This window comes from Loxodonta africana, chromosome 1 (assembly GCF_030014295.1).
Source record: "Loxodonta africana isolate mLoxAfr1 chromosome 1, mLoxAfr1.hap2, whole genome shotgun sequence".
NCBI lineage: Eukaryota > Metazoa > Chordata > Mammalia > Proboscidea > Elephantidae > Loxodonta > Loxodonta africana.
This window is the reverse complement of record NC_087342.1, coordinates 20,081,463-20,090,293: the sequence shown is the minus strand read 5'-3', so window position 1 is coordinate 20,090,293 and position 8,831 is coordinate 20,081,463. Positions and strand designations below refer to the sequence as shown.

General features: G+C 42.1%; 1 pseudogene; it reads right to left on the bottom strand.

The window, feature by feature from the left end:
• Nucleotides 1-1,063: 1,063 nt before the first annotated feature.
• Nucleotides 1,064-3,720, bottom strand: LOC100670053 (T-complex protein 1 subunit beta-like; annotated as a pseudogene).
• Between the last annotated feature and the right edge of the window lie 5,111 nt (nucleotides 3,721-8,831).

The following is an 8,831-nucleotide window of genomic DNA, read 5'->3' as shown; positions in this document are numbered from 1 at the left end:
AGCTGTGCCTCTCCTTAGACTCTGCCCTCTTCCTATCCAGCCCTGTCCCCACAGGTCAGGGCACACCATGATCACAGGCAAGAGGAATGAGGAGTGTGCATCAGGAAACGGCAATGGGACATGTTGGGAGGCACAAGAATTTGAAGAGGAGACTTGCCAGGATCTCCTCTGCCCACAGGGAGAAGGGTTAGCCTCGTGGGCGTAGTCCTCCACTTTTCAGCCTTCTAAGAGCTTTCAGTCTTTGCTGCTAGATCCTCCATTCCTGTCTGGATTCTGCCCTCTGCACTGTATGCTCTCTGCCTGCATAGCAGTCATCATGGTGGGAAACCCTGTCTTCCATACCAATTGTCACTGAACATCAGTCCTTTAAGTGCCACTTCTACCATTTTTTTCATATCCCTATTCCAATGGTGGCACAGGGGTTATGTGTTTGGCTGTTAACCAAAAGGTTGGCAGTTCAAACCCACCAGCTGCTCTGCGGGTGGGAGAAAGATGTGGCAATCTGCTTCCGTAAAGATTATAGCTTTGGAAACCGTATGGGGCAGTTCTGCTCTGTCCTACAGGGTCTCTATAAATTCGATGGCAATGAGTTAGGTTTTGTTTTTATACCACATGTACTATTATTTATTTTTTTAATTATTCAGATTTTAATTTTAATGTACAGTATAAGAAACAAACTTTTGAATCAACTAAATGTTATGGAAGATGAAATGGCAAATAAATTAGACCTGTGTTAAAATAGAAGTTCAGCTAAATGTCCAAACTTAAAGACATGACAGCCAGAGATAAACTTCAGTTCCACAGTCTTCTTTAAGAGGTTGAACTCTTTCAAACACAACTTCAGTATGAACTGGTCTAGAACTCAACAGCATAAACCAAAAAATACCTATTGCTGTCAAGTAGATTCCAACTCACAGTGATGCTACAGGACAGAGTAGAACTGCCCCATAGAGTTTCCAAGGAGAGCCTGGTGGATTCAGACGGCTGACCTTTTTGGTTAGCAGCCGTAGCTCTTAACACCTACACCAGCAGGGCTTCCATAAACAGCCTATGGGAATGCTTATTAACAGGGATGGTGATCAGGGAGGGACAAGTTTTGTTGATGCTGTTTTGATAACATCCACACATAAAATCACCTTTGCTGCTTCAGCTACACTCAGGAGACCTTGTCACTTAACTTGGAATCTTTCTGTTATACCTTATATTGTCATATCTTCAGTGGTGCCTTCTTTCATATCCAGTCTAGCTGTTATATTGCCTTCGCTGTGGGCAGCTCGGAGCTGTGCCACCAGAGCTGCACTGTTGTAGCCTGCATTGTCAGCTATGATGGTTGGCAACATTCTCAGTGCTTTAGAATAAGACTTCATTGCAACAGATTCTATTGGCAAGCTGTGTAACAGCATGAGCCATCCACATCTCAGAACAGCCTTATCTTAGTCATCTAGTACTCCTAGTCCATATGAGTGGCGACTCCACCTTTGGAAACTCCAAAGGCCATGGCTTCACTCTTTGAGACCCCAGAGGTCGTGGCCATACCCTTTGAGACTGAGGTAGCTTGGCTTCCTGTGTTCCTTGTCTCTTCAGCTTCTGCTTCCTGGTTTCTTGGCCTCTCAGCCCTTCGGGACTCACCACCCCCATCTGCCCTGCTGGGATAAGTGTTCCAAAGCTCAGTAGCTCCACTGATAAGTAAGTGCCTGGAGGTATCCCACTCTGCCAGGAACCCTCCTGCCAAAGACACTCAGCTCTCTCGCTTGCTCTGTGGGTTGGCTCCAGTGCTGTCTTGAGCTGGTCTCCTGGTTCTGCTGCTGCCAGTTCTCTGCTGCTGCCATTTCTCTGTCACTGCCGATTCTCTCCTCACTTCCCTCTGAGTCCTCACCAGAATTGTCTGATGTCCATAATTCCACCAACAGTATCTTCAAGGCAACCACTTCCATCTTACAGGTATCTGTTAGAGCAGCACCCACTCCTGGTACCAAATTCCATCTTAGTTATCTAGTGCTGCTATAACAGAAGTACCACAAGTGGATGGCTTTAACAAAGATAAATTTATTCTCTCACAGTCTGGGAGGTTAGAAGCCCAAATTCAGAGCACCAGTTCTTTTTTTTTTTTTTTAGTTCTAAGGCAAGGCTTTCTCTCTCTGTAGGTTCTGGAGGAAAGTCTTTGTCATCAATCTTCCCTTGGTCTAGGAGTTTCTCTGTGCGGGAACCTCAGGTCCAAACGACATGCTCTGCTCCCAGCACTGCTTTCTTGGTGATACAAGGTTCCTATGTCCCTCTGCTTGCTTTTCTTTTTTATATACCAAAAGAGATTGGCTCAAGACTCAGTCCAATCTTGTAGATTGAGTCCTGCCCCATTAACATAACTCCCATCTCATCAACTTCATAGAGATAGGATTTACAAAATATAGGAAAATCACATCAGATGACAAAATGGTGGACAATCATACAATACTGGGAGTCATGACGTAACCAAATTGATACATATATTTTTGGGGGACACAGTTCAATCCATGACAAGCTTCTGCCATAAATTGTTCTAGAATCCTTTACAGTTTGGGCAACAACACAAAGAGCATCATGCAGAAATCTTTCTGCTTCATCCAAGATTTGTTGAATGGCACCACTAAGAACGATGATGCAAGCTTGACCAAGTGCTATCCCGAAAAGGTGAATGAATGTCTTTTCCAGTCATGACTTCCTTAATAAGTTTGCAATTCCAGGCTTCACCAAGCCTGGGTGATCAAAAATAGAAGCAGTTTCATCACCTGTGACAAGTGCTAGGTGTTCCAAAATCTGTGTGCTCAATAACCATGACACCAGCAGCACCAAAGAGATGTTCAAGGTAATTGTAAATGAATTACCTGTTAATAAAGCAATTGATTCCATGCTTAAGAGCATGTTCAACTTTCCCCTTCATTTTCTTCTTTTTCTGCATGATGTATTTCTGCAAACTTTGCTGTAGAGTCAACGCTTACCCTGGAACCAAATATCTTTATTTTGTTCATATCCATCCCAGTATTTGCAATAAGAATGTTAGCATTTTCAATTCGCTTTGGTTGATTTCCTCCAAATTTTTTATCCAACAGAAAGCCTTCATCTAAATGGGAATCTGCCAGAAGTCTTCCTAGCACGAATTGCCTCCAGATTACCAGAGCCTTTCAGTCTGAGAGCAGCTTCTACAGCTAACTTAGTAAAGTCAGCTTTGTGATGAGTAAGCAGTTTTGAGAATAATGTTGTTTCTGCAGTATTCATTAAATCTTGATGGAATTTAATTTCTCCAGAACCATGATCAACTGTGGAATTCAACAGAGCCTCTCTTGCTGCCTTTGTGGCTTCTCTCCAACCACAATGATGGTCTGTGGATGAATCTTTTTTGCAATTAAAGTTTCTGCTTCCCTTAATAGTTCTGCTGCTAAAACAGTTACAGAGGTAATGCCATCACCAACTTCATCATCTTGAACCCCTGACATATCAACTAAAACTTTAACTGCTTGCTGAATTGTCAGTACCAATGTTTTTTTTTAGAATACTTGCACCATCATTGGTTGCCATAAGGGAAGCATCTCATCTGCTGCTTAAAAGAATCTTATCCATGCCCTTGGGTCCCAAAGGGCTCTTTACCAAGTCTCCAATAGCAATGACACCAGTAAAGGAAGACAGATGAGCTTTCTCTGCATTGACTCTAGCCTTCAAGATGTTAATAGAAGCAAGAGAAAAGGACGCAAGAGATATTCAAGAGAAAAGTAACTTACAGCTTACTTTTTAAAACAAATGAAGCTCTCCATCATCGATACAGTCATTTATTTAACGGAAAGGGAGAGATGTATAAGTTGTGAGGAAAGTGACTTTTAAGATCTATGTAGGCACCAGGTACAAAAATCATACACTAAAGAGATTGATTGTTAACTATGGGAAGACTAAATGCAAGGACTGCAGGCCACTTGTGGGAGGACCACCAGGTAGGTGAGGGAAAATGGTGGCCTCCATCTTCGAGCCTCCAAACCCGTTGCCATCGAGTCAATTACAACTCATAGTGACCCTACAGGACAGAGTAGAACTGCCCCATACAGTTTCCAAGGAGCGCCTGGTGGATTCGAACTGCCGACCTTTTGGTTAACAGCTGTAAAACTTAACCACTATGCAAACCAGGTTTCTTTGAGCCTCTGGCATGCCTTATTATTAGTTTATTTTAAATTGGTTTTTTATATTTACATTCATTGATTTTAAAAGTGAAACTATGTAATGGAAACACTTGCTATAAATAGGAGAAAACTATGCCAATGAACACAACGAAAAACAAAAGTGTCATTAAATTTTAGCTAAATATTGTTGCCTGCCAAGACCCTAGACCTGAAACTTGCACTGTGTTTATTAAAAGGAGTATTGCTATCTGTTAAAGTCATACTAGCTCATTGGAGACTTTCTCTCATTGTGAAATAAAGAAGCCAAAGGAAATTGAAAAAGGCAAAATCTTGTCATGTGATTTACTGGTATTCCATGTTGTGTCTGTATTTACCTAAAATCATTTCTTCTCCCACCTATGGTCTGTATTTCATGCTTTGATTATCATGGCCTTGCCGTGGGTTGTCTTTAAGGACAGGTTTTACTGCCTCAAAAAGTCTTTTCTTACTGCTGCTGCCTATATCTATCCCTTCCTTCTCTAAATATTTATAGTAAAACATACCATTTATTATGATACATACTGTCACCTGATTGTTCTGGGATTTCATGTTCTATCTTGCCAGGAGTCTCAAGCTCCCAGGATGCAGTAACTGTAAACTCTTTTTTCAGTGTGTCTGTGGGAAGCTGTCTTAGTTATCTGGTGCTGCTCTAACAGAAATACCACAAGTGGGTGGCTTTAACAAACAAATTTATTCTCTCACAGTCTAGGAGGCTAGAAGTCAGAATTCGGAGCATCAGCTCCAAGGAAAGGATTTCCCTCTCTGTTGGTTCTGGGGAAAGGTCCTTGTCATCAATCTTCCCCTGGTCTAGGAGTTTCTCAGCACAGGGACCCCGAGTCCAAAGCACACGCTCTGCTCCTGGTGCTTCTTTCTTGATAGCACGAGGTCCCTCTTCTCTCTGTTTGATTCTCTTTTTATATCTCAAACGAGATTGACTCAAGATATCACTTAATCCTATAGATGGAGTTGTGCCTCATTAACATAACTGCCACTAATCCTGCCTCACTAACATCATAGAGGTTAGAATTTACAATACGTAGGATAATCACATCAAATCACAAAGTGGTGGACAATCACACAATACTAGGAACCATGGCTGTTGTGGGCTAAAATGTGTCCCCCTAAAATGTGTGTCAACTTGGCTAGGCCGTGATTCCCAGTATTGTGTGATTGTTCACCATTTTGTGATCTGATGTGATTTTCCTATGTGTTGTAAATTCTACCTCTATGATGTTAATGAGGCAAGATGGGAGGCAGGTATGTTAATGAGGCTTGTATCTTGAGTCAATCTCTTCTGAGATATAAAAGAGAGAATCAAGGAGAGAGGGGAACCTCATACCACCAAGGAAGCAGTGCTGGCAGCAGAGCATGTCCTTTGGCCCTGAGGTTCCTGCGCTGAAAAGCTCCTAGACCAGGAGAAGATTGATGACAAGGGCATTCCCCCAGAACTGACACAGAGATACAAACTTTCCCTAGAGCTGGCACCCTGAATTTGGACGACTAGCCTCCTAAACAGAAGGAAAAGTGGTGGGGGTTTCATACAGAATCTTTCAAGCTGCTGAGAACAAAAGTGATGCTCGATTTTCCTGCTGAATTAAATTTTGTTCCTTGTTACTGCCAACTACAATTGTGTTACCCTGAAGTTGGTTTTATACCCTCGTATCAAATAATATCTATAAAAATAACAAAAATTTCTCCAGCTCAGCATATTTATTTCATGCAGTGTGCAATATAATAAAATTCTGGCGTCGCAAGAAGAATTTTCAAAATCACCTACATTTTGTGTAAAAGGCTGTGTTGTCTAGAGTTAGAGTAATATAAATGAAAGAAGAAAAGCATTTGAGATTTACTAACTGACTAAATTTACCCTTTACTTTCTTACTTATCCAGTCAACAAACCTTGACAGAACACCTACCATGTGCCAAACACTAATAAACTCTAGGCAAATTAAAACAAAAACCAAACCCATTGCCATCGATTCTAGCCTTTAGTGACCCTACAGGACAGAGTAGAACTGCCCCATAGGGTTTCCAGGGACTGCCTGTTAGATTCGAACTGCCGGTCTTTTTGGATAGCAGCTGTAGCTCTTAGCCACTAAACCACCAGCGTTTCCAGGGGAGTAAAGGTCAAGAGTAAGATGTGTTTCTGATTTGGGGAAGTCCATAGAAAAGTAAGATAACATGGAAACCAATAATTACAATTTCACACAAATTCAAGAATACCAGTATGTGCAAAATGCTACAGAAACCAGAAGAGAGATTTTGGTCATGAAAGCTAACACAGAAGAGGTCACCTTTAAATTAAGCTTTGAAAATCAGCCAGACTTGTCAGAGAAAGGGCATACCAGGTAAAGAAGGAGCAGGAATAAAGGCCATGGAGGCTTGAATATGGGTGTTTCGAAAGTGGTGAACAAGTAGAAGTGGATTAGTATAGAGTATCAAGGGAGAGAGACAGGAGATAGGCTGGAAAGAGAGGTAGAGGCCCACCTGGGAAGGTTCTTACGTGCCTGTCAGGAGTTGTTGAAGATCTTTAAATAAGAAAGTATAGCAGGGATGGCTAGTTACCTACCCCAATATTCAGTTTCCCCTTCCAACTTACTAGCCACACGGGAAGCTGAGAAATTTAGTCTTTTGTTCTGGAAATTAATATTAAAAAATTAAAAAATTATTATTTTTTTTTATATTAATTTCCAGAACAAAAGACTAAGTTTTTCAGCTTCCTGTGTGGCTAGTAAGTAGCCATATGAGTACGTTTTGGCCAACGAGATATAAGTAGAACTGTTGCGTGGAACTTCCAGAAAGTCTGCTTAAATGAAAGGGAGATAAGCAGAGATTCTTTTTGCCCTTTTGCATTTCCTCTTCCTTTGGTTTACAACTTGGACATGGTGGTTGGAGTGCCAGCAGCCCTTTTGGACTACAAAGTCACCTTGAGGATGGAAGCCAGAACTAACAATGGCAGAGAAGGAACTACCAACATTTAATGCTATTTTCTTTCTTTCTTTCTTTTTAATGTGAGAGGTAAATACATTTTTATGTTGTTTAAATTGCTGTTTGAGTTTTTATACTCTTCAGCCAATCCTAATCTTAACTATAATCAAACCTCTTCGATTTGAAGACCTTGTTCTGATAATCCCAACATCTGCGTCTCCTTTGGGTCTATTCCTATTTTCTTTCTCTTAGATTTCAGTCATTCAATCTTGCCTCCTGATGTGCCTCATAAAGCCAGACATTGTATAGAGCTACACTGTCCAATACAATTACTGCTAGCCACAGTAGCTATTTGAATTAAAATTAAGGTTAAATAAAATAAAAAATTCCGTTCCTCAGTCGCACTAGCCACATTTTGAGTGCTCACTAGCCACACGTGGCTGGTGACTACTGTGCTGGTCAGTGCAAATCATAGAACGTTTTCACCACTGCAGAAAGTGGACAGTGTTGTTGGTATAGGAATTATTCGAGGCTCTGCATGTTGTTACCTTCCTTCAGAGAGGAAGCTCATTTCTGACTGGCAGTTAGGCTCGGGGCCACATTGACTTGATAGGCCCTGCACTCCAATTTTTGTTCTGTAGCCCAGTGAGACTGTTGAATGCTCTGTTCAGCTTCTCAAACTCTAGACTGCTGTTTATGAAAGGGTAAATGCCTCCAGAGGAGCCAAATGCCAGGCTCACCTCTTTGTACTTGCCTATCACCAGGATCTTGGCCCTTCCCATCTTTGCTGCCTTGGTAGCTCTCCAGTAGCTTTAAATGGTTGTGTTTAATAATATATTCTATTGAGTTTTCTAGTTATTATTGGCAAGAGGTTTGGTGTGCTACAAGCTAGTCTACCATAGCTGGAAGCAGAAGTCACTTTTCTGTTTTAGCCATATAGCCCTGGGGGCAGCGCAGAGAAAGTCTGTTGGAATATTCTAGGCAAGAGGCAATGAGGGCTTGAACTAAGGCCAGGCAGGAAGGGAGGGACAGATTTAATAAATCTTGGAAATGTAGGAAAGTAGAATTACCAGGGGGCAGTAGTGGCTCAGTGGTAGGGTTCTTGCTTTCCCTGAGGGAGACCTGGGTTTGATTCCCAAGCAATGTGCCTCATGTACAGCTACCACTTGGCTGTCAGTGGATGCTTACATGTTGCTATGATGCTGAGCAGGTTTCAGGGGAGCTTCCAGACTAAGGCTAGAAGAAAGCCCTAGAGATCTACTTACGAAAATCAACCAGTGAAAACCTTATGGATCACAACTATTCACTCCCATTGTGCATGGGGTTGCCATGAGTCGGGGTGGACCTCATGGCAGCTAACAACAACAGAGTTAGCAGGGACCAGTCTCTGACTGGATGTGAGTGCGAGGAAGAGGGGGAGGTAGAGTAAGAGCTCAAGGATGAGCTTCAGGCCATGGCCCTCAGAAGTCTTGGGCAACAAGGTGGATGTACCCTTTTCATAGTGATCACACAGGGTCTGGGGAGAATTCTTTCTGGTGGCTTTGGTGGTGACCACAATAAGTGTGAAGTGTGCAGTGCCCTGTGTCAGTGATATTGGTGGCATCAGCTCTTAAGTCTGTTGTACAGTGGCAGTGGCAACAGTACCTTCTCCAGGCTAGTTCTGTAGCATGATTTGGTGTTGTTTTGGCTGCTGCCTAACTTATTTTTTCCCCTAGTCCTTTT